The 25002-nt window shown below is 36.5% G+C and overlaps 1 protein-coding gene across 1 annotated transcript in view; it reads left to right on the top strand.

The window, feature by feature from the left end:
- The window catches only part of GPC6 (glypican 6), a 1088719-nt gene that overhangs the window by 312378 nt on the left and 751339 nt on the right, over positions 1 to 25002 (top strand). The gene's annotated exons all lie outside the window — the stretch shown is intronic.

Raw genomic sequence — 25002 nt, 5'->3', positions numbered from 1 at the left:
GAAAGAAATTAGGACAGGCCCTGGGGAATCAGTGAAGGGTAAATATCAACCACTGCTGTTCATTTTAAAATGAAGAGATGGGTAACAGTATATCATTTGTTCTAGGGAAAAAACTATCTTTGTCTTCCCGCTGCACCAGATTCTTAGAGCAGGAACAATAATATTTCTGTCTTGAGTTTTCCTTATTTCTTCCTCTGTTTCACCTAATTACAGTAATTTCCCAGCTGTAGAAACAAGAACATTTTGAATTTTCCAGGATCTTACCACAGTAAAAGATGAATTTTATAATTTACATATTACACTGAATTTTCTGTGCTACACTATTTACAGCTTCTTTTCATTCATTTACCAGTGCTGAGTATTGGGGATTCTGTGAAGCAGACATGTTAGTGTGAACATTTTATGGTGAGATTTTGGGGGTTCGGATGCATGACATTATTTGGTTTTCATAATATGATCTGTAGATGACATGGTGCACTGGAAACAGATTCAGACTCATGGTCTGTGGACCTGGTTTGTGGTCTGGATCCCTAATAGGAAGCTGAATGTACTTGGATAAGTGATGGAACCTGCTTGTGCCTCACTTTCTCATCTTTGACTTACTAGATGTACAACTTTGGGCAAATTACTTATTATTATTTTTTAAGAAGATGTTGGGAGTAGGAGTTTATTTATTTATTTATTTATTTTTGCTGTGTTGGGTCTTCGTTTCTGTGCGAGGGCTTTCTCTAGTTGTGGCAAGCGGGGGCCACTCTTCATCGTGGTGTGCGGGCCTCTCACTATCGCGGCCTCTCCTGTTGCGGAGCACAGGCTCCAGACGCGCAGGCTCAGTAGTTGTGGCTCACGGGTCTAGTTACTCCGCGGCATATGGGATCCTCCAGACCAGGGCTTGAACCCGTGTCCGCTGCATTAGCAGGCAGATTCTCAACCACTGCACCACCAGGGAAGCCCCTGGGCAAATTACTTATGTTCTCTGTGTCTCAGTTTTGTCATCTATAAAACGGGGATAGCATCATTCTTACATCACAGGGCTATTGGAAGGATTATGAGAGTTAATATATATGCAAATGTATGCATAGAACAATGCCTGGCACATAAGCATTATGAACAGGTTACACACTATTATTATTACCTATATACAGAGTGAGAAGATTTTCTTGATAATAGCTGAGACTTCTTCCAGCTCTAACTTTTATTTAATTTAAGGACTAAAAAGACAAGCTCATAGTGCCGTATTTTTGTGGAAAATCACTGCAGCTGTGGTGTTGGCCTGAAAGCATTTGTTATAGTTCATATTCTTTCTTGCCCACAGCCCACCCAGATATCCCAGACTTGCCCTGTGCTCAGGGGCCACCTTCCCCTGCTCCCAGCCCCCAGGAAGCTCCTTTCCTCATAGGGACCCAAGCCTATTATGAAGGACCTGCTTCTCTCTGATTGAAGTCTCTGGGTTTATGAGAAGATTATACACAGAAGCCCCCCCAAATTCTGCTCCCTTCCTGGTCCCCTCTTGTTGCCTCAAGCCAGGGTTTCCATCAGGCTGAAAAGGCTTCCCAGAGGTCCTTCAACCCAGGGTGGGCACTGGCCCAGACTTAAGTGTCCAGACAGAAGGTTTGGCAGCCCACAACGTATTTCCATATTTAAAACTGTCGCAAGGTAACAGCCAAAGGCTGTCTTCAGAACCTCCTTTACTGCTTAGCTCTCTCCAGAGCCTACAGCCCACCATGCTGTGATGGAGTACATCTTTCCATAAAGGGACTTCTTTCAGCCTCACTCCCCTACTGGGATTTTAGGATCCCTTCCTCTAGGCACAGAGATAAAAACACAGCAGGTGTTCCTAACAGCCCCAGAAAATTTTAATTCAGAAGTTGAGCCTCCACTCCCAGCCTAGACATTCTTTTGCCATTCTTTTGAGTTATGATACAGAACCATGTACCTCTTCTTTGTAAAGAATCTGTGGATTCCAGAAAAGGATCTTTGCTTCAGTCTTGCATAACAAGAAGCTAATGAAAAATGTGTGCTTTTTTTTTTTAACCAGTACAAACTGCCCTCAAGGGAAGATTTAATTTTCCATCTCCATGCAAAATTTAAAAAATAAAAAGAACTGCTAGCAGCTTTTTAAAAAAGATTATAGCTATTGAGATTGTGTGTGTATGTTTGTATTTATTTAGCTTTACTTAACTTATTTCATTCAAAATTTTGCCCGTAGTGATTGGCTTTTGCGCATGTAAACCTACCTTCCAATCATAGATTTGTGAAGGAATTTTTTAAAAAATTTAATAGCCAGAAGCCCTCTCTGTGTGTTTCAGGGGAATTGAGCAGGGAAGAGGTATGGTGTGGTGGAGAGAGCATGGGATCATATACCTCAGGAAGACATTAAGATGATATAATTCCCTTAAAAAATAAAGGCCTTTAAAACACTAACTTCTGCCAAATATTTTCCCCTTCTGTTAACTTCTTATTTTGAAACAATTTGAAATTTACAAAAGAGTTGCAAAAATAGTACATAGAGTTCCTTTATACCCTTCACCTTGATTCCCCAATGGTTAACATTTTATCACATTTCCTTTTCTTCTGAACTTTTTGAGAATAAATTATAGACATGATGCCCATTATCTTTTTATTTCTCCCTAATATTTTATCAAGAACATTTTTAAACATACAGAAAAATTGAATTTTGCAGTGAAAACTTCTAAACCCACTGACTAAATTCTTCCATTAACATTTTACTATACTTGTTCCATTACAAATCTCTTATCCATTTAGGTAACCATACATGCATCCACCCACCCATTGATTTTTGAGCAGCTTTACTGTTGTATAATTTACAAACCATAAAATTTATCCATCAAATAATTTTAGTTCATGGTCAGATCATAGGAAATCTTGGTGTGGCTTGGAAAATTCTAACAAAGCAGCCCATTTCTGGGCATTAGTTACTCTCATTTTGTACGGAGGCTGATCTCAGGGAGGGACCCAAGCCTATAACCTAGGACCTGCTTCTCTCTGATTGGAGCCTCAGAAAATCACATCACCTTTTCTGAATCTTAGTTTTTGGAAATACGGAATGAAGTCATTTGACCCTTTGATGAATAAATTTCTTGTGGCTCCAAGATGCTGAAATTCTGAACTATAGGATATAGGATCCCTGGTCCTATTCCTCTGCACAGAGCACTACATTACACCTTTTTGTTTGCTTTCCTCAGAATTAGTCCTGATGACATCATGTGGAGCAGGTTAGCCTGAACATTTAAGGGGATAAAACTCATATGCCTTAAGGACTCTTTGAGAGCAAATCATTTATCCATCGCATTTGCAGAATTCTTATGGGAAATGGAATCTTGCTGTTACTAATGCAGAAGCCTGCTGGTAAATTCTCGGACTGTACCTATTAGCCAGCTGGTGGCTGAATTCTGACTATTGAGCTGCCTAGAATTGGAATAATTAATTTTCCTGCAGAAAGTGCATTGTGTTGTAGCTTTTTGGATTTGCGACGGTAATGTGTAATCACCAGGGAATATATTTAGATTTGCAATTATACTATAGTTAGTAATTTATAGTAAAGAGATAGGAGTTTGCTAAGTAGGAGGCGTAGAGCTGTGAGTTTTTCATTAATAGTTTTGTGAGCCTTGTGTAATAATACCCAAGCTGTTAGCTAAGAACTATTAGCTAAATAGTCGGTTTTTGTTCCTCTTATCTAATGAAAGCAGAACTTAACGTGTTTACCTCAGGAGTTTTCCCATTTACTTAAAATATGACTTTATTTTGCATGAGAAGGGAGTGTTACTACCAAAGCTTATATTTTAAAGAAGTGTGATTATGAATAATAGCTTCCTAGATGTATAGTGTTGTGTTTTAAAAATATATTCTAGTAATATTGTTCTTTTTGTTGTGCTTGAAAGTTAGAATTCTGTTCTCTATTAAATACTCTATCTTGAATGAAAGAATATATGAATTGACTTTTTAAAAATTATGCATTTTTGGATAAAAATAAGTTTTTTAAAAGAATATTTTAACTAATACCATACATTATTTTATAAAGAGATATTCATACATGAATATGGGAATCACTCATAGATAAGCTGCAAAATCAGACATGACTAATAGAAAATCAAAAAAGTTACCAAGAAGCCTTTATCTTTAATTCAATATAGGCTTCCTTTAAACTTGGCAACGCTTTAACAAATTTGTGGTTATAATTCTTAAGAGTTGTATAACTTATGTTATTGAATTGTTCATGAAACTCTGTTGCTTACCTGATTAAGAATGACTGTTTTAAAAAAGATAGATACCTTGTTTCATACTAATATTATAGGATAAAATATTATATTTATTAATAAATATGGTCTGATTAAGTCAGATCCCTGGGTTAATATGAGGGTCACAGCTGCTCATCATATAAGAATCTGATATGTTTTAGAATTCAGCTTTTTTTTAATTTTAGGAAGTTAACTCACTGCCTATAAAATACGTAATAGAACATCCCCAATGAAATCAAGCCAGTATATTAATATTTCTGCATTAAAACATAGGGATATTCCCTCTTTGTGCGATCCACAGACCGTAAGTAATTTGCCGTCAGTTTGGAAATTAGTTATTGGCTAACACAGTTTGGATTAATGAACGTATTTTTGGTTTTCAAAGTTCTTGAATTTTAGAATTACAGATAACGATTGAGGACGTACATTGAAATAACTGATGATTTCATGGTATATTTTTGGCTGAGTTCTGTAGAGCCTCTTCAAAGATGCTATTTAAACTAAGTATTATATTCTATAAACATCAAAAGTTAAATGTAAACTACTTTCAAATCGACAGTTAAAGTAAGCATGTCCCACAGCTTTTGTTCATTAATATATTTGAGTTATTGCCCTGATTTTTTCCTTTCTAAAATTCAGTTCAATTCAAACTATCTGGAATTTCCTGCAAATTTTTTATAAACTCTAGTTATTCATAAGGTGAAAAATAGCAGTATAGTAAATGAGTGTCATTATTATTTAAAATAAATGTTTGCTTCTTTTTTTTCTCTGGAGGATTTTACCTGAGATTATTTTCACCTAAATGTCTATTAAATTAAAGAAATAAACACAGATAGATATATAACAGCTTTGGGACCGGAAATCCATATTTAGTAACTATAAAAAGGAAAAATCTGGCAATCTTTAGCAAATAGAACTGTTGGTTATTTGAAAGCACTTATCTTTCTAAGAGTTGTGATAAACTAGGAACATAAAAATAATCCCTACAAGATTTTTATCAAAGAATAATTAAAGTTTAAATACTAAGGTAAAATAGAGTTTTTGAGATGTATTAATTTGAATATAACTCTTTTAAAGGCAAATAAACAGTATGAAAAATATCATTCTATCTATTGAATTTAGACGAGTGTGACAGCACAGCCTTAGGTTCTGTTCTTCACCTTTTCAGGAAAAGAAAGAAGGGAATCTTTGAAACAAGGGACATAAATGCCTGTTAAATTGTCTTTGAACACAATTGAAGAAGGACTGTACTTATGTCTATCATACTTCAAATCACAAAGGTTTAAATAGATTTCACTTTCTATCTGTGTGAACAGGGATGCTAATTTGACTGTTTTAATTGATGCATATGTCTTGTTTATTGTGTACTGTATTATTAATTTATTAAAAATGAAATCAATCTCAAATAAATACAGTAAAAACGCATACAGAATACTTAGTGTTTGTGGATGGATAATGAATAAGTGTGGCTAAGTGACATTCTGTATAACTCTGGAATCATAAAATCACTATGTAATCTTATTTTTCTTTTATTCCATTCAAAACTAACAATGAAAACTTTACTTATTTTTTGACTGTAAATTATTTGTACTACAATTGACAGAGAAGATAAACAACTATTAAAACTGAAATTTTTAGAGTTCTTTCTAGATAATGGCCTAAATTTAGTATAATAGGTATACTTAGGCATTGAATACTCTATAATAATTGTATATAGATACTTATTTCTAGAAACACTGAAATATATTGCTGCCAAGTAGAAAATATTCTAATTATTGTATGTGTAGGTGTGTATGTATTCAGATACTCTTAGAATCCCAAATTTCACTCCTTAGTACACCTGCAGGTGTACTTGCATAAGTGTTATTTATTATAGCCATGCTTATAATATCAAAGTATATGAAATAGCCCCAATGACCATCTTTTTGGGGATGATTAAATTAATTTTGGCACATTCATACAGTGGAATTCTATATAGCAATAAAAAAAACAACTTCCTCTGTACTGAAATGTCAAATGGAAAAAGCTACGTGCAGAAAATATGTTTATTATGATACCATTCGTGTAAAGAGGGAAGGTGGAAAATACATACATTTGTGTATGTATATGTGTACACATCTATATTGGCTTTCATATGAACAGAATTGCTCTGGGAGAGAAGAAAAGAAATTACAATCTTTCTGTTAGAAAGGATGGGAACTGAGCATAAACATAGAAGGGATACTTTTCACTTTATGCCATTTTATACTTTTTAATGCCTACCATGTGATTGGATTATTAATATTTATTTTTACAATGAACATTTTTTAAAAGTATTGTGTGTGAACTTCCTCACTCATTCCTTCAATAAATGAGTCATTTGGAGCCTGTCTATACTGTGACTGCTGTAGTCAGGGCTGTAAAATAAGACATCCAAGGAAAATAGGTCATGCTCTCATGAGCTAAAAAAAGGGAAAGATCAGAATGACTTTCTAGTCTTTTAATCAAACAAAATGTGGTGAACGAATGATATTGTACAGTTTTGGCGTTCTAACTGTAGGTAGTTTGCTAGGAGTTTACTTAGATTTAGAATCTGTGTAAGAGGAAAAACAGAGAGCCTCTTTTGATTTGAATGATAGGTATTAAAACTGATGGTGAAGTTTATATTTCTACATGAATATTAAAGGATTTCATTAGGATGGATAAGCTAAGAATAAACCAAACAGAAAAATTAAGAATATTAAAACATTATATGAGTTAGAGAAACTATTTTTGAAGTGCTCAGTTCTATATGGTGAATTGATCAAGTACTTGAAATACGTACATTAGTTTTATCACTTGTTGAGTCTTTTTAGATCTATATTGCAGGATATCATTGCGTAAACATATTATGATTAAAAATGTCTTTGTAACTGAAACCCAACTTTTATAAGCATATTCAACATATAGCATAACTTGTCTTCTAAAGTTTTCATAATTCCTTTCATCTGTTCACCAAGGCAACTACCACAAAAGCATTTACATATGTCTCTCTTGCAAATAAAACTAATGTTGGAGCCTCCAATGGAGAATTTATATAATTTGGCAATCAAGACTTTAAGAACCCTACACAAGATGTAGCAATTAGAATACTCAAAGGGACAGACTCCATTTCCTTTAAAGCCCTTGTGGTAGACCCCTGGGGCTATTTAACATTAATCATTTAAAATAAACAAAAGTATAATTTCTTTTCTAATCACAGAATAATCTTTTGGAAACAATTCTGCCCAATGCTATTGCAAAACTAGGTTGATATTTGATATAGTATTTTCTCTTTGAATTTCAGCAAAGTATAGGATAAGAGGGAATTTGTATTGGATAACTGCTTCCAGGGCTTATATGTATTAGTATTTTTTTTCTCTGCCAGTGTATAAAATAATGTATAGTCATCTTCCTGTGTCTCGTTCCATAAAATCTAATTTCTGCTAATAGTACATATACAGGTGCTGAGCAACCTAAATGAAACTATCAAACTGGAGACATAATGTCCTATCTATAGCCATCGTTTTGTTCTTCAGTATCACATAATTTTAAAATGTGTGATTGATTGGTATATTACAGAGAATGTTAAGTGATTTCATGTGTCTATGTTATCATTACACGGCAGGATTATCATGTGTTCCAACAAAATGAATGCTCAAATAGGTGGCATTACAATGCTTCCTCAATTAAAAAAATACATATATGTCTAACAGAATTAAAGCCTTATTATATCTATTTACTAATAGGCACATCCACTATATGGCGTAATCTTTTGGGAGCATAGAAAATATAGGAGTACAGTCCGTTATTTTCTATTAAACATCCTATATCCTAAGGCAGATAAGAACTACTTACCTCATGTACATGTTGCATGGTTCAACTCTCTAGAAAGGGCTTATGTTTGCCCAATTGTCCTTGACTGCTCAGATCAGGCAGGGGAGTGGAATCAGATGCCTGAGGCCTCTATGCCATGCTCCTCAATAAGAGGAGCAGCGGAGGAGACCATGCAGGTGGTACCAGAGTCCAGCAGATCCAGAGAGTGTTTGTGTGCTCGCAAAATCCAGGAAGGCTAGAGGCCGGTATGGATGTGGTACACAGAGCAAAGAAGGGAGCGGGGCCAGGGAGATTAAAGCAAGTGCTATTAGGAGAATTGTCTGGGCAGGGGGGAATGGGGTAAGTTAGGGAGGATATTGAGTGATTGCCTTGTAACAGCTGGTGTTTGGGTTGGCAAGGGTGTAATGCAAGAGGTGTACATTCCTGGCTATTTAAGGGCAAGGGCAGAGCAGACAAGTCTTTACCAATGTAATGTTGATTTTTAGGCCCAGAGGGCACGCATTATTCAGGGTTCTTCAGAGAAACAGAATCAACAGAATGTAGATAGATAGATAGATAGAGACAGAGAGAGAAAGATTTATTATAAGGAATTGGCTCATGTAATTCTGAAGGCTGAGAAGTCTCAAGATCTGCAGTCACCATGCTGGAGACTCAGTGAGCCAATGGTGCAGATCCAGTCTGAATCCAAATGCCTGTGAACCAGGAAAGGTGATGGTATAAGTTCCAGTCTGAAAGCCAGCACGCTTGTGACCCAAGAAGAGTGGATGTTTCAGTTCGGGTTTGAAGGCAGGAAAATACTGACGTTCCAGCTCACTGGTCAGGCAGGAGGAATTCCCTCTTCCTTGTGGGAGGGTCAGCCTTTTTCTTCTAATCAGGCCATCAACTGATTGAAATGGGTCAACCTACATTAGGGAGGCAATCTGCTTTCCTCAGTCTACCAACCTGAATGTTAATCTCATCAGAATCACCCTTGCAGACACACCCAGAATAGTGTTTGACCAAATATCTGGGCACCCCATTGCCCAGTCAAGTTGACACATAAAACTAACGATGGCACGGTATCCTCATGGGGAGATCAAAGTCGTAATGAGTGCCACAGATTGCATCTCCTGAAGGGACTACCTTTGCATGTGGAGAGTGTGAAGTTGCAAAAGTGAGTACTGCAAAAGCCATTGTACCTCTCTGGTTTTACTCCTCTTTTATTAGATGAGACACTGAAAGAATTCAAGAAGTTGAGGATGCCATCTAATGAGAATCTGGGCTTCCTGCCGTCTACCTTTGTGAAGACACACATTTATGAATTATAGCATAATTATTATGTTTACACATGGAGTCAAGGGTCTTTCTATATATTCTATGGTATCTGTGTTGTGAATATTCAGTATGTGTCCTATCCTCACATCACCTCTGCCTTCAGAATCTGTCCTTTGCTTTTGTATCCTTCCCCTCCTTAAGTTCCCCTAGTAAGAGATGGGATTCACAGCACCACTTCGTATTTCAAGTGCACGGCTTCACCTTATGTTTCTATTAGCCTTTCCAATTAATGAGCACTTTCACATACATTGTCTCATTTGATTACATGGTTGAACCGTATGAAATTGTTGATATTTGAGCATTGTAGATTCACAAAATCAGTAATTTCATATGGCTGGATATAGCATTATTAAACATATTTTGAGATATAAGAAAGTGAGTCTCAAAGCGAACGTATTTTGGCTTTTTTTTTTTTTAAGAATTGTAGAGCTTTTAAGCAGCAGAGCTAAACTAAGTCTTATTCCTGGAACATTTTCTGACTTTCCCACATTGCCTCGATCAAACTTGTAGCCAACAAATCATTCATTTCTTATCCAATACAAGCAAATGCTAATTGAGATAGGATGAAATTAATCTGGACTTTTAATAGCTCAAAAGCTGTGGATGTCATTTTCTTTCTAACATCTTCCTCCTAGCACAGTTTCCAGTTCTTTTTCCTCACTAATAAAGATTAAATATTGGAAACTCTAAAATCACCATAATTTGTGGGGTCACCCTTGTGTCTGAGATACCTGGATTTGCAACAGTTCTACTTTTCATATCCTACTCATAAATTTTTTTAAAATTTAGAAAGCCTTAAAAATCTTTGCTAATGAAGAATTATCATTACAACACAGAAGGTAGAAACTGCGATTTCCTTGCGATTATATTTACAATTACTCACTTCAAAGTATTCACTAAATGTCTATGAGAACTTGTAGAAATCTTTGCTGAATATGAATGCATGTTGGAAAAATGAGCCCGAGTTATTTACAGAAATACATATTTTTTTGATTTTTTAGGCTTCATTTTAAGATATCACTTAGATTGCTCCTAAAATATTGGTAAAAATAGAGACATCAAAATTTTTAGCAAGTGCCCCAAAATAATATTGCTGAGATGTTTTGGCAAATAAAGTCCAAGTGTTTTGTCATAGAGATCTATTTTCTTACAAATAAAGCTTATCAAGGAAGCATGAAATTGAGAGCATTTTGAGGGCCTGCTGGAATTGAAGTCACTACACTCTGCTTACTCTTGAAAATCCTGCTTTTTTGATTTGTCTAAAAAATGGGGGAAAGGAATGAGTTCAAGAAACAGCTATTACATGATCCTGCCTGAGTTCTTTAGTGGCAGCTTGGCTTGTAGAGTGTAAGGTCAGATATGGCCTGGTGGGTGAGGAATCAGGGGACTGAGAAGCAGGCCGGCCCTGGGCAGTAGAGATGAAGGATGTCTTCCTAAGGTGCTGTTGTTGTCCTTTATCATTGATTAGTAAAAATGAAAATGCCAAAATGAGTGGTGGCTTAATTTAAAATATCAACGTATTTAGTACTCTTTTTTAAAATCACTTCACTAAAAAAAAAAAAAAAATAACCATAAGAATATCAATAGAAGAGGAAATGGAAGATGGAATCAAGGAAAGATAACACTTCACAAATGACTCCGTAACAAATTCATTTACAGAGCAGTTCATTCCATTTTCACCTAAATGTATCAAAAAAATTCTTGCTTTCAGCAAGAATTCACCTTAAAACTACCTTTATAAGACTGAGCTTCCTGGGACAGATTGTTTGAAGGAATCCCCATAAGCTATTTTTTTGTAAATTTCATAGTTATTCTTTCTTATTCTTAAAATAGTGGAGTAGCCATCTTTCACCTCAATGCAATTAAACATAGTAACTTAAATAACCAAGTATTACAATAAATAAGTATCCTGTCATTTATCTGGTACTGGACCAGGCAGGGAGAAGAAATAGAATCCAGATTCTGCTAACACCTTGGCTCATAGGAGCTCCTGGTACCTGGGAGTCCATTCTAGCAGAGGAACTTGACAAGATGCTAAACAGTGAATGCTAAGTGGCATGTTGCTAACATTATTACAATTGAGGTTTCAGAGAGCAAAGTAAATTCACCACAGGTCAAAGCATTTGTTGAAGTGTTTGTGGAAAAGAGGTGGGGTTGATCCTGAGCTGCATCGTGGCTTACATCCTGTGAGACTACACAACCATGGTTTTAAACAGGATTCGTCTATGTTAAACTCTTCAAGGGGAGAATGACCTATTTGAAACGTCTCCAGAAAGAGGGTACAGAGGATTAGCAAAATCTTGTTGTAAAAGGAGGCTCGATCTGGGGAGAAAGGTCTATGAGTGAGTGAGTGTGAGTGAGTTAAAAATATGCCACCAGCAGGCTTGATCAACCCTCCTTTGTCTCTTCCTCCATTTAAAAAGTATTTCTTCTACATCCACACATCTGACAGCACAGCGAAGCCTAGTGTCAAACTAATGTGGTCTTCACTAGGAGGAAAGACTAGACAAAAATAAGGAACTTTCAAAAAGCGAAACCTGTGCAGGAAATATACTTTGACTGCTTACTCCATCCATTGGAATCAGTGGGTCGTCAATCCATCGGGTAATACATTCTCTACCACGTGTTTTATCATCAGGAAAACGTTCCATTCCCATCACTTCTCTCTTGCTTCTTCATCCCCACCCTTATTGAACATCTTACATAAAATCATCTTACATTGTCACTCATGGGCTAACAATTTTTATAGGTCTCATTTGACTGCAGGTAAATTGAGAGATTTCTTTATTCAGCCGTTATTTGTCAAGTACCTACCATGTGTAGCTGGGCACCCAGATGTCAGGATATTCCAGCTGGTGATTTAGCTGAGATACATGAATGTGTATACATACACATATATATCTGGCTTCTTGTCCTTTTGGGAGAGAAAGCTCTTCTGTCAATTAAATACTGTCCAAAAGCTTTGTAATGGAGGAAACTTATGTAAGTAAAGTAAATTTTTCAAATGTTGTCCAGATTTCAGCTTTTCGTCATCTCCTTTGTTCCTGCACTCCACCTAAGATCCTATTTACATAATTTTTCCTTTGGAGTGACTTATTAATAAGGACCTTTCTCCATTTTGCTATTTATCCTGAGATAGTAAGGTTTGGTGAAATTAATAGCTCCGGCATGCATCACCCATAGTAGACATTCTGTAGAATAAAATGTATCCTCATTTTTAAGAAATATAATTGGAAAGGAAAAGGTACATTGTCAGACCTTGTTCTGTCTATGGAAATCAATTCAAATCATGATTATACTCCTAGTCTATTTGAGAAGAATAAAATATTCAAAACTAATGACTTCAAGCTCTTAGGCCAAACTAGACTCTTATTGGTCAGAAACAACAAAAACAAAACTCCACAGTGGCTCTGGAGAACAGTTTAAAATTTTCTCAACCAATACAAATACTGTTTTTGATATGAATTGAGGAAACATCATTTTCAGGGACCCTCTACTGAACTTTCCTGAAATACTAAAATAAAGATGACTGAATTACAATTTGATTATCCCTCGTTGCCATTTCCATTGGGAAGATAATTAGTTTGGCATTAACCTTGAATGTGAAAAGACCCTAGGAAAGTCCAATTCCTGTAAGTGCCGTTATTTTCCAGAATATTCTTCTATAACCACTTTCTGACATTCTGTGTAAGGGAAACACAAACTTAAATGATCACTCACTAATAAATAATCTCGAGGGCAGATGAGAGGATAGAATGAATTGTGAAGCGTCAGTCTCTGTATTAAATTTATTTTTGTGTAGTATTGATAAAATCATACAAAGTATATAAAATATGGATATGAAACTTAAATACACACGTGGACTACTTCGTTCATTGCTTTATTTTTAAACACTATTTAAAGGCCATAGTGAATACTTTATCTCTTATGGCCAAAAAAAGATGCAAAGAGTAACTGTTAAGCACACAGAATTTTTCAAGAAATGCAAGTAACCCTAAATTTTCAGTTTCTCATTGTTCTCATGCTAAAATTTGGAGATACACTTAATGCTTACTAAAACAGTGCAAAAATATAACCCTTTGTAGCAAGTTATCTTCCATTTCCTTATAAAATCATGACTCCTGTGAACCACATTACATCACTGACACAAATCTTTTAGACATGCATTCATGTATTTTAGTATTACAATGAATTGCTTTAAATATTTGATGCTTTAACACACTTGATGCTTGTTATATGTCATGCACAATTTTTTTTTTTTTTTGCGGAACGCGGGCCTCTCACTGTTGTGGCCCCTCCCGTTGCGGAGCACAGGCTCCGGAGGCACAGGCTCAGCGGCCATGGCTCATGGGCCCAGCCGCTCCACGGCATGTGGGATCCTCCCGGACCGGGGCACGAACCCGTGTCCCCTGCATCGGTAGGCGGACTCTCAACCACTGCGCCACCAGGGAAGCCCTGTTAACTCTTTTAATCTTTGTAACATTTAATTACATGGGTACTACCCAATTTTTCAGGGTAAACTGAGGCACGGGAGAGTTAAGTAAGTATTTTTTCTGAAGTCATACAGTGTGGCTCCAGAGCCCGTCTTCTTTAAGCACCGTACTACTAGTTTGTCTCTTAATTGGATAAAACTAATTGTGAAATAGGATTAAGAATTTCAGGACTGATTTTCACACTTAACCATGCATTCATGCATACGTGCAACTTATACCTTAAGTGCTAACAGATGGGTAATTATTAGACAAGGGATACTAGCTTATTCTTCTGTATCTAGATACAAGAAACATAATTTATTAAAAATAAATGTCTTTTCAAAGGCAGGTGGGGTGAGAAGAAGACAGCAACAGGTTATTTTAATACATTTATCTGTGAGCTCAGATTAAAACATACATAAATCAGTAGGATAAACCATTACTCATAATCTTTGCAAAAACAAAATTAAAATAGGAGAAATGCCAGGAGAATAAAGACAGGAAAAATTCTTGATATTCAAATGTCGGGGCGGGGATTACACTATGTAAAGTGTAGACAGGTAAGTTCAGCGTCAGTTCCTTGGGAGAAACTCAAATGGAATAATAAAAACTAAAAGAAAAGTGATTATCTCCAGGGTTCTCTATGGATTCACCGAGGGTAAATCACACCAAATTATCTCATTTGACTTTTGATACTTTTTAGTTCAATAGATCTGCTAATTGCAGTGCAGAATAAGCAAGTGCATCAGAATCATCTGGTGACATTTCCAACCAATCAGTAACTGTCTTTCCCCAAACGCGGCTTCGCACCCTGAGGGGTTGTACTTTTACCCTCGGCTACCACACACACACCTACCATCAGAGCATCAGTATCTGAAGCTCACCCCGTTCTGCCTTACCTTTGAGAAGCACTACTTATAGTAAGAGGCCATGGGTGGGAGTGAGTTGCACCTGTGAATGGTTTACAGAATAAAAAGTTGAAGAATTGGGCTTCCCTGGTGGCGCAGTGGTTGAGAGTCCGCCTGCCTATGCAGGGGATGCGGGTTCGTGCCGCGGAGCGGCTAGGCCCGTGAGCCATGGCCGCTGAGCCTTCGCGTCCAGAGCCTGTGCTCCGCAGTGGGAGAGGCCACAGCAGTGAGAGGCCCACGTACAAAACAAAAAAAAGTTGAAGAACTATTGAAGTAAGATGGAAGAAAACCAAAAAAACCCTACTCTCTCTTAAGTATATATACCTGATGTTCCAGATAAGAATTTGGAATGCGTTTCCCTATCATGTTTTTAGGTTTGAGCACAGAGTCTAGCCTTTAGTTGGATATTCAGTAAATGTTTACTGACTGAAAGAGTAAAGGAGAAAGAGAGAGAGAGAAGATATAAATATACATATATAAAAAATCATCTTAACTATGATTCTCCTTTCCTTTATAGATGAGAAAATTGAGGCAAGTGAAAGATTAAATATCTTGTCAAAAGTCATGAAGGAAAACTATGATAATGCAATTCTCTTTTCCTCTTCTGCTTTCTCTATTTATATATACACATATAGATATACATGTATATCTATTATATATATATTATAACTAGAGAGATAAATCGAGAGATAGATATAGTTATAGATATATCTTTGAATAGTGCCTGACATACCTAAGTACCCAATCAATATTAACTGTAATTAGCTAATACCATTAGATCATAGGATGTCAAATTTCACTTTACACTTATAAGGCTGTCATAGAAATATTATGTCTTGTTCTGGGCAGTTTGTTTTAAGAGGAACATCCATAAAATAGAATGTGACCTGCTTGGGCAATGGGTTGGTATCCACTTCCTAATCACAACCTGTTCAGGGCATATAGACCTTCGTTAAAAACTGTTACATAGGGCTTCCCTGGTGGCGCAGTGCTTGAGGGTCCGCCTGCCGGTGCAGGAGACGCGGGTTCGTGACCCGTTTCGGGAGGATCCCACATGCCGCGGAGCGGCTGGGCCCGTGAGCCATGGCCGCTGGGCCTGCGCGTCCGGAGCCTGTGCTCCGCAAATGGGAGAGGCCACAACGGTGAGAGGCCCGCATAACGCAAGAAAAAAAAAAAAAACTGTTACATAAATGAATGGGAGGAAGACACATGGCCACTCAGTTTTCAAGTATGTCAAGGTTGTTCATGTGGAAAACCAAAGAAACTTGGTGTTTGATAATCAGGTAGTGCAGCTATCGCAAAAGATCACGTGTGCAAGTTTCTCCGGACAGTCAGCTTATGTCTGTGTAATTATCAATTAGTGTTTAACTTAGTGTTCCTGTTTGGACAAGAAATTATATGGTTACCCCACATCAGGTTAAATATATTGTAATGCAGAAGAGGCACATTTAAGTTAACCATAGGACAAATGCACAAGTATTAGAGCTCTTGAAAGATGAAAGAGGCTGCCTTTCGAAATTATGAGTTGATGTTACTGGAAATATTCAGTTTGATTCAGGACAGTGCCTCAATGTAAGGGATGATTCATTAACTGGATTGGAAGTTAGATTAGCTATACACTGTTACATCAATTACATGTAATCTAATAGATCCCATTTCCTAAATAGCTTCTTTTGCTCTACCTGCTACTTCTCTGTTAAAAAACCAAAACAAAAATTAACTCAGAACTTAACATTCCTACTTGTCAACTATAAATGCTCTAAATAAATCTAAATGATTTATTTACAAATAAATTAAGCTCCAGCAGAGCCTGAACACATTGGAGATTTGTACTAATATTTTGACATAGTTTTATTTTTCATAGCTCTTTAATAAAAATAGAATACATATATTTTTTGAAACAGATAATCTAATATTTTCTACTTGACTTCTTTTTCATCTCCTAATATTTTCAGGGGGGGAAAAACTATGATATGTTTACTGTACCTCCTCAGACTGAATGACCTAGAAATTCATGATATAATCTGAATTAATTGTTAAGCCATTTCTTTCCCTCCTACCAGTAGAGACTATTTTTAAATTTGGGGGCCATAAAGTCTTACTTGAATAATAGACCTGAATAAAACATCTATTTTATATGAATGTTTCCCCCAATATGTGTATTAATTTTTTATTCAAAACTTGCATTTGGAACTGTGTCAGTTACCAGAAAAATATTTTAGGACTCAAGGTTATATTTGATGAATTTAGTGACTGTTTACAAATAATCTAGGTTTTATTTAAGAAACCGTGAGCATGCTTTCTTTTCCCCTTTTTACTGCCTTCACTGGCTTCAGTCACTGATATATTTCAGTTGGGGGAATTATTTGTTTGTAAGCTATTTATTGAGTGCCTACTATGTTCTAGTACTATGAGCTAAGCTCATACATTCTGTGCATTGTAGGAGAGTTGTGAAGTGCTTTGCTTGAAACCCCTCTTGCAGATTCTCACCCAACTGGAGAAGAATTTTCTTTGCAGTATTCCTGCATCACATGGAGCTCCCCTATTTTTACTGAGTATCTGTGTTTAGCAGGCAGTGGGTACCTCCCTACGGAGAGGCATGGCGGACTAGAGATGGTAGTGGTGAAAAGGTCCAATGCCTGTTTTAGTAGGAAAATTCCCCAGTCAGCCAAGTGCGCTTCCTTTGGAGCCCGCAATGGCTGACCCTTAGAACAGTGTTCAAATTCATAGCCTTTATCACCCTGCTCTGTGTGGCCTCAAACTCCTTTTAAACCTCAGCTCCCATGACATCACTGACATGTCCTCCATGTTCCCCGCCTTTGCTTTACAGACTGGCACTTTGCCACAGTCATACTTCCCTAGAGCCCTCACTGCTACTTGCCAACACTGATTTTCCTTCCAAATCAATTTCAAATTCTACCTTCTTTATTTGATCTCCCCAGTATATGTATTCTTTTCTTTCTTCAAAGTACTCTTGTAACACTTGGAGCTTTTCTTCTGGTGTCTTTTATGGAATTGTATATTTTATTCTGATTATCGATGTTCTTAACTAATCCTGCCCATTAACTAATACTAGCCCATTAGACTAAGGAGGCTAAGCCAGAATTGCCTTTCTGTGAGCCCACCGAAGTGGGTGCATATTGCCTTGAAAGTACCAGGGAATATCTCTTGAGTGGAAGGAATCCATCTTGGTAGTCAATGTTTATGGACTGTGTTCCCATTTACCATTCAATGACTGATACGTGATTTTTTCTTTCTTGCACCTTAGTTCCCATATCTTCACACTGGTTGTATTTTTTATTCTAAAAAATGAAAGTGGGAAAAGCAATTAATGTGTCATTACCATGTAGTTCAAAGGAAAAGGTAATTAAGTAAATCAACATTATATTTATTCTTTATTTCTTGTGTATTCAAAACTATTTTTTAAATATAAAATATTTTTAAGCAGCACATTTCCTACATTGTTTTTTCTGTTTTTTAAAGGTGACTGAAATTAGTGTTACTATTCACTTTTAATCTTCCTCCGTTGACCCAAACTATTTGAATAAGTAAGCTTCTTTGTAAAAAAAAAAAAAAAAGAAAGAAAGAAAAGAAAATTCAACAGAATTCCCCAACATGAACGTGTATGCCCTGAAAAGACATAGTCTTCCGATAGCACTTTTCACATAAGTCGTCCTAGAAATGAAGGCAAGTCCTAGAGAAAAAGTTTAGTCCTAACCGAGGAGAACTTTGTGCAATTTAACCCTTGGTCTGCCAGGGTCACAGAGAGGATGGGAGGTGATGAGTGAGAGTATTATCAAGAGATAGAGGTAAGAAAGAGCACTAAGTGCATTGAAACAGGTTCTGCAAATGTTCCTTATATTTAATTTCACAGGAATCTTTGAGATTCAGCCTACTTCTTTCTACTCTTTCAGTTCAGTCAGCCTTTGTTGAATACCTACTATGTATCAGTATTTGTAACAGGCCACCTATACAGCTATGAATAAGGCATCATAGTTTAATTTTGACTATTGACTACTGGTGAAGATAGACACATAAATATTTAGATACTAGCCCAGGTTCTCAAGCTACAAACTGAAAAGTGACTGTAGATTTCCCTGAATCACTTCTACTTTTACTCTCCATCCCACCTCCTTCCAGTCAGTCTTCAAGTCTTCATGGTCTTCATTCCGAATGTCTATCAAATCTGCTCTTCTTTGCTCTTGTCACTGCCTCCTTCATTCTCTTCACCTAACTGATCTACTTGCAAATAGGCTGAAACCCTTCCCACCTGTTCTCAGTGCTGCTGCCTGATTCGTCTTTTTAAAAAATTCAGATTATTTTTTTTTCCCTTGTTAAACCCTGTTGTAGCTCCTTTCCTTGTCCCCTGCTCCCCCATCTCATTCCCCACCCCACTCCCACCCCCAGCAAAGAGGTTTAAAGCTCCTGTTCTTTCTCTTGGTTATCTAGAGCCTCATTTCTTTCTGCCTGTCCTCTACTAATCTCTCCTCTCCCTGTATTCATTCCTTTCTTTCCTCTTGGAGTACCCAGACTCATTGTGTCAACTCACATTTTGTCCCTACTTACAAGATTGTCTTCTGATATAATGATCAAAAAAGCTATTCCAGTGTGGTTTTCCCTATTCCTTATGGTATAGTGGATTCAATCCTATACCTCCCTACCTTTCTCTCAGTACTTCTCGCCAGAAGCCTTTCTCTCCTGCAGCTGTCTACTCTCAGTCTGACCCAATAATATGGCTATTGAATGAATAAATGAGGTGAGTCATTTTACATTTTGGTGGCCCTTCCACTGATTTTATGAGATCAGAATTCTTCCCTTTAGATATTTCTTCATAGTGTGTTATTATAGATTTAGTGGAAGAAACTTCTTAAGTTTTAATTTTAGCTAGGTGGAGGTGAGGACAGTAGTGATGAAGGGAAGGTAGAGGTCAATTTTAAACGAAACTGACTTTCAGAAGAGCAGAGTTTGGTTCTGATCGGTGAGATTTCTAGCTTTCTTTTTTTTGTCACCAACTTACTGAAAAATATATTTTACATCATGACACAGAATGTGTGTGTGTTTGTGTAGTCCTGGATTCGTTTATTCAATAAATATTCACCAAGCCTTCTCTGTGATACTGTGATCACTTATATTCAGGGGAGATAAATGATAAACAAAGGAGATATGTTATATTAGGAGATCATGGGTGACCTTGAGATAAATTATGGTTGAAGAGTGTGTGTGTGTGTATGTGTATCACATATGTATATATATGTACAGACACATATATTCTATACTATATGTTTATATATAATATATATCTCCTATACTTGTATATTATATATACACATATGTACATACACACATATATAATTGAAAAAAGCTTTTTAAAATACTTACCTTTACTATGTGATGAATTATGATATTTCTTCTCTTCTACTATTTTCTGTCTTATTTTATTTTGAAAAAATGCTGGTTGCAACTCACTGGATTGATTTCATAATGCATCAGTGCATTGAGACTTAAGATCAGGAAAACACTGGTTTAGTAAGTGTAAAATGTGTCACCACAGGCAGTCAATATCTTTATGATTGTGTAGACAGAGACTTCAGAATATTATTATGTCCCTACAATTAATGGTAGATAGCTGTAGCATGAAAAGCCCATGTTTCATCAAACTTCTCATTTAGAATCATAGGTTTAATTTCATGATCATCAGTTTTTAATTGTTAAAGAGTCTAATATCTCATTTGCAAATGAAATGAACATTTTCATAAGTATAATTACATGAGAAATCACTCATTCAAGTGCTATCTACAGTTTAGATTTCCTTTCCCTAGGGTAGAATTCTGACTCAACTTTTGAGATTAAGGCAATGGTAAGTTTTAAACAATGGAAGTGGCTTCTTATGGAAGACTGGAATGTGAGTCAATTACAACTTTGACAACTGATTTATATCTACATTATGGCATGTTAAAAAGAAACAGTAAAATCTAGCTCCTTTTCATGTTCATTATAGTATCTGCCATTGAAAAAGTTCACTGAGTGTATATCACCTAAAGATTAATAAGAAAAGAAGTATAGTTTCTGTATTGAAGCTACAGATAATATTTCATCTTTTAAACCACTCAATACAGAGCCACAAATCATGTTAACATCCCGGGGAAAGTTTAAAATGTTTTGAAAATTCTAAAGCATTATGGGCGTTCCAGTTCAATCCATGATTATCAAAATTAGGATGAGACTTATGTTTTTGTTATTGAAATAAAAACCACAGTCTAACCAATAAAGTGGATCACCAGTTATGTAGAATAAAATAGTATTTTTGCTTTAAAGGTATTTTTAAAAATTTATCTCATTCAGTGGAAATGTCTGGATAATACATAACTTTGTTTTTATGTTTGTACTTAGAATATTGAAGAAGCCATTATGTCATATATGGGAATGCTTTTAATTATAATAAAATAATTATGTAAGGCTAACCAAATGAACAGATTCTTTTTGATATGAATATTTAGATCTACCCTTTATGAGGTTACATAGGGCAGATTTAATTATTGATAAACCACACAGTTAATGAAATTGAACTCATGCTTATCAGTTTTAAAGATGACACATAATTGCCAGAGGAGCTGCAAACCATAATCTTCAAAATTTAGCATAATATCCAAACTGCTCAGTGAAGATACTGAATATCCAGCTTTGTTATTTTATAATCAACAAAGTGTCTTTTGCTTATCTAAATGTATGATAATACCTCTCAAAAAAATAAATTACAGTGAGTTGTGTTGCTTCGGTTCCCTTATTATAGATTAAAATAGATTATAAAACACTTCATGTGGCATTTGACTATGCACTTTAGGTTAGAATTCCAATGTCATAGGAACTTGCCAGAAATTAGAGGTTAAAATAGAGTTCCAAGTCTCTGCTCTAGATTAGAAAGTGCAAAAATGCTATGAGTATAGTAAACGAAGGAAGAAAAAAAATTCTGATGTAAAGTTCATTTATCTTCAAGAACATAGGAAAAAAAAGTATTTTTCCATCATTCATTCACTACATGTCAAGATAGGAGGGGTGTGTATATATGTATGTATGTGTTGAACTTGGTTGTTTATGAGTGTGACTGCATCTTTTTCTATGGAAATACTTGGAGTAGTAAAGGCAAGAGGGATGAGGGAAACTGCTCCTAAAAATCCAGGTCTCTACAGACCCTTAACTGGGTATAATGGTGGAATTCATTCAAAATGCTTTGCCTTCCAGTTGTAACATTTTAGCTTTAAAGCGTAGCCTCTGTCCTCCTTAGGCTTCATTTGCTATTTCATGTGTGTGTGCTAGCAATACCTTTCAAAGAAGCTGCCAGTGGCATGTAGAAACAGTGGGCAGGAAAGAGGCATACCAAAATTAAGTTGCAAATTCCACCCCCTCCGACCCCCGTTTACTCTTTCATCCTTTATGACCAATGTCACCACCCCTTGGGCACAATCTGCAATATTTGAGAACTGCAAGTACTGCATGAGGATATAAGTAAAACAGCAACAATCATATCAGGTCCTCTGCATTAATTTCTTAGTTTGTATCTGAAGCTCAGCTAAGTGATTTCTTTTGGTTATTAGACTTAAAGGTGGAAGAGTCTGGGCCATAGGAGTGAAACAAAGGGTTAGGGAGCCTCAGAGCCAGCTGTCTGTTGAAAATATTTGTTATACAGTAACATTCATCTTAATATGCTTTATATGGAGCTTTGACATATTATTTGTCTCTTTCAATCTCTCTCTGTGATACACACACACACACACACACACACACACACACAGATGCCATTGATGCCACTTCTGGGTTTTCAAATTTTTGATCAACTTTTCCCTAGAAAAGCTATAGTTTTTTATATTGATTGCTTTGTCATTACTACTCAAGGAGTTCACTGTATGAACTTGCTTCTTGCTCTACCTCAGAAACCATCGCTCACAGTATGTCCGTGGAGAAGACATTTAGGGAAGGAGTTTGTTACCCACTCATTTCCAGGCCTCCCTTCTCTCCTCTGGTGTTTTGGATTTCCTTATCTTTGTATCTCAACTTCACAGAGAACCAGTTCTCCCTTAAAATGTAAGCTTTGCCTCCTGATCTACGGGAGGATGTGGAAGTGATGTTTCTTTTCATTGTGGTCTGTAAAATGTAGAAATTGCCTGGGTTCTAGTCAATTTGAGACAATTGGTGGGCAATTGACTAGATCACACATCAATCTGATATGGCAGTTATTGTGTCCAAAACCTCAAATGCTATAAAACTGTCGGTCTCCTTGTGTTCAAGGTGTAACAGACTGTATTCCCTCGTCAAGTTTTTTTTGAATTTTTTTGTTTGTTTGTTTTTTGTTTTTGTTTTTGTGGTACACGGGCCTCTCACCGTTGTGGCCTCTCCTGCTGTGGAGCACAGGCTCCGGACGCGCAGGCCCAGCGGCCACGGCTCACGGGCCCAGCCGCTCCGCGGCACGTGGGATCTTCCCGGACCGGGGCACAAACCCACGTCCCCCGCATCGGCAGGCGGACTCCCAACCACTGTGCCACCAGTGAAGCCCATTTTTTGTATTTTTTTGATTAGACAGCGGATTATTAGAAACTATGTCAGAACTTTAATGTTCTCTATTGACCATGCTACCATAAGTGTTATTTTCCTAGACACAGTGAATCACTGTGTATAGCTACTCAGAAAATATTTAAAAACTAAACTACAATGTAACAGCCCAGAAAGAAATGTAGTATTACACTGTTAGAGACTTTCTTTATGTCCAAAATCTGATATGCAAACACCAAAATGATTCAGATAAAGTTTATATGATCAGTATTGCCAAGCAGTTGAGGACATGGGTTAAGAAGTCTGGGTACAAACTCCTCTATTGTTTACTTGGGCAAATCACTTCCGTGTACCTCAGTTTTTTTCCATATGCAAATTGGGCATAATAATAGAAACTAGCTCGTTGGGCAGTGGTAAGGATTAAATGAAGTACAAAGAAAACAATGGATGACAGATAGTAAGCATTCAACCAATGGGAGCTGTAGTTATTTTCAATATTAAATACTTGTAGTCAGAGTTCCCAAATAGTGAAGGAAATACATCAGTCAATGCAGAATTTATTTTTCAAAGAAAAGAATATAATTGTTTGATTTTTATTCTTTAGTTATTTATTTTAAAGAAGAGAGTGTGGTACAATATCTCTTAATAAAATACTAAAAGCAATACTAAAAGCAAAGAAAAATGTGTTTATTGAAGCATGATACTTTTTGTTTATAAAATTAAAATAGTTACCAAAGACAGAACGTTTTCCTAAACAGAGTGAAGAATCTTGTCGTCGTGATTTGCTTTCTCTTTCTTTTCGCTCATCATGACCCTTTTTCCTCTGAACATACTTGACTTGATGATCTGTTTTCTATTCATACAATTGCTTCATTATTTACCATCTACAATTTAATAATGTATTATCCATCATGATATCAGGGGTAAGAATAAGGTGACCGATTCCCCATGCATTTCAATTTACAGACTCTGGCGAAAACAGAACACAGATTCAGATGTTTAATAACATTGTATAATTTTTGTTTACTTTAAAAATGTTCTTCGGGCTTTTCTGGTGGTGCAGTGGTTGAGAGTCCGCCTGCCGATGAAGGGGACACGGGTTTGTGTCCCGGTCCAGGAGGATCCCACATGCCGCTGAGCGGCTGGGCCCGTGAGCCATGGCTGCTGAGCCTGCGCATCCGGAGCCTGTGCTCCGCAACGGGAGCGACCACAACAGTGAGAGGCCCGCGTACCGCAAAAAAAAGAAACCAAACCAAAACAAAACAAAGAAAACTGTTCTTCAAATCTCCATTTCCTAAGAAATCAATGTAGGCCAGTAAAAGTTTCCCATGTTGGAATCTGGTGGGTATGCTTCTTAGAATTTAACCCCACCAAGGTTTTCTTCCAAACTACCAAGAATCATTTTACTTATCAATCACAATCATGTGAATTATCAAATAGCCTTAAAATTAGCATAATTTAATGTTATCCAAAGTTGGCATCTTATCCTGCTAGAAAAGTACTTGATCCTCCTAAGGTCATGGCATTAATCTTTTGATTTCTATATTGATTCTTTTTGTTGAGAAGATTGATGCCATCATTTTTTATCACATTTTCCATAAGATAGTTAATGAAAAACACATTTAATAACTGGTGCCAGGTGGTTTATGTATCCACCATATCTTCTGTGCCTTT

The sequence above is a fragment of the Lipotes vexillifer genome, unplaced genomic scaffold (genome assembly GCF_000442215.2).
Source record: "Lipotes vexillifer unplaced genomic scaffold, Lipotes_vexillifer_v1.1 scaffold154, whole genome shotgun sequence".
NCBI classification, from domain to species: domain Eukaryota; kingdom Metazoa; phylum Chordata; class Mammalia; order Artiodactyla; family Lipotidae; genus Lipotes; species Lipotes vexillifer.
Note: the sequence above shows the minus strand (reverse complement) of the source record. Positions and strands in the feature narration are given on the sequence as shown.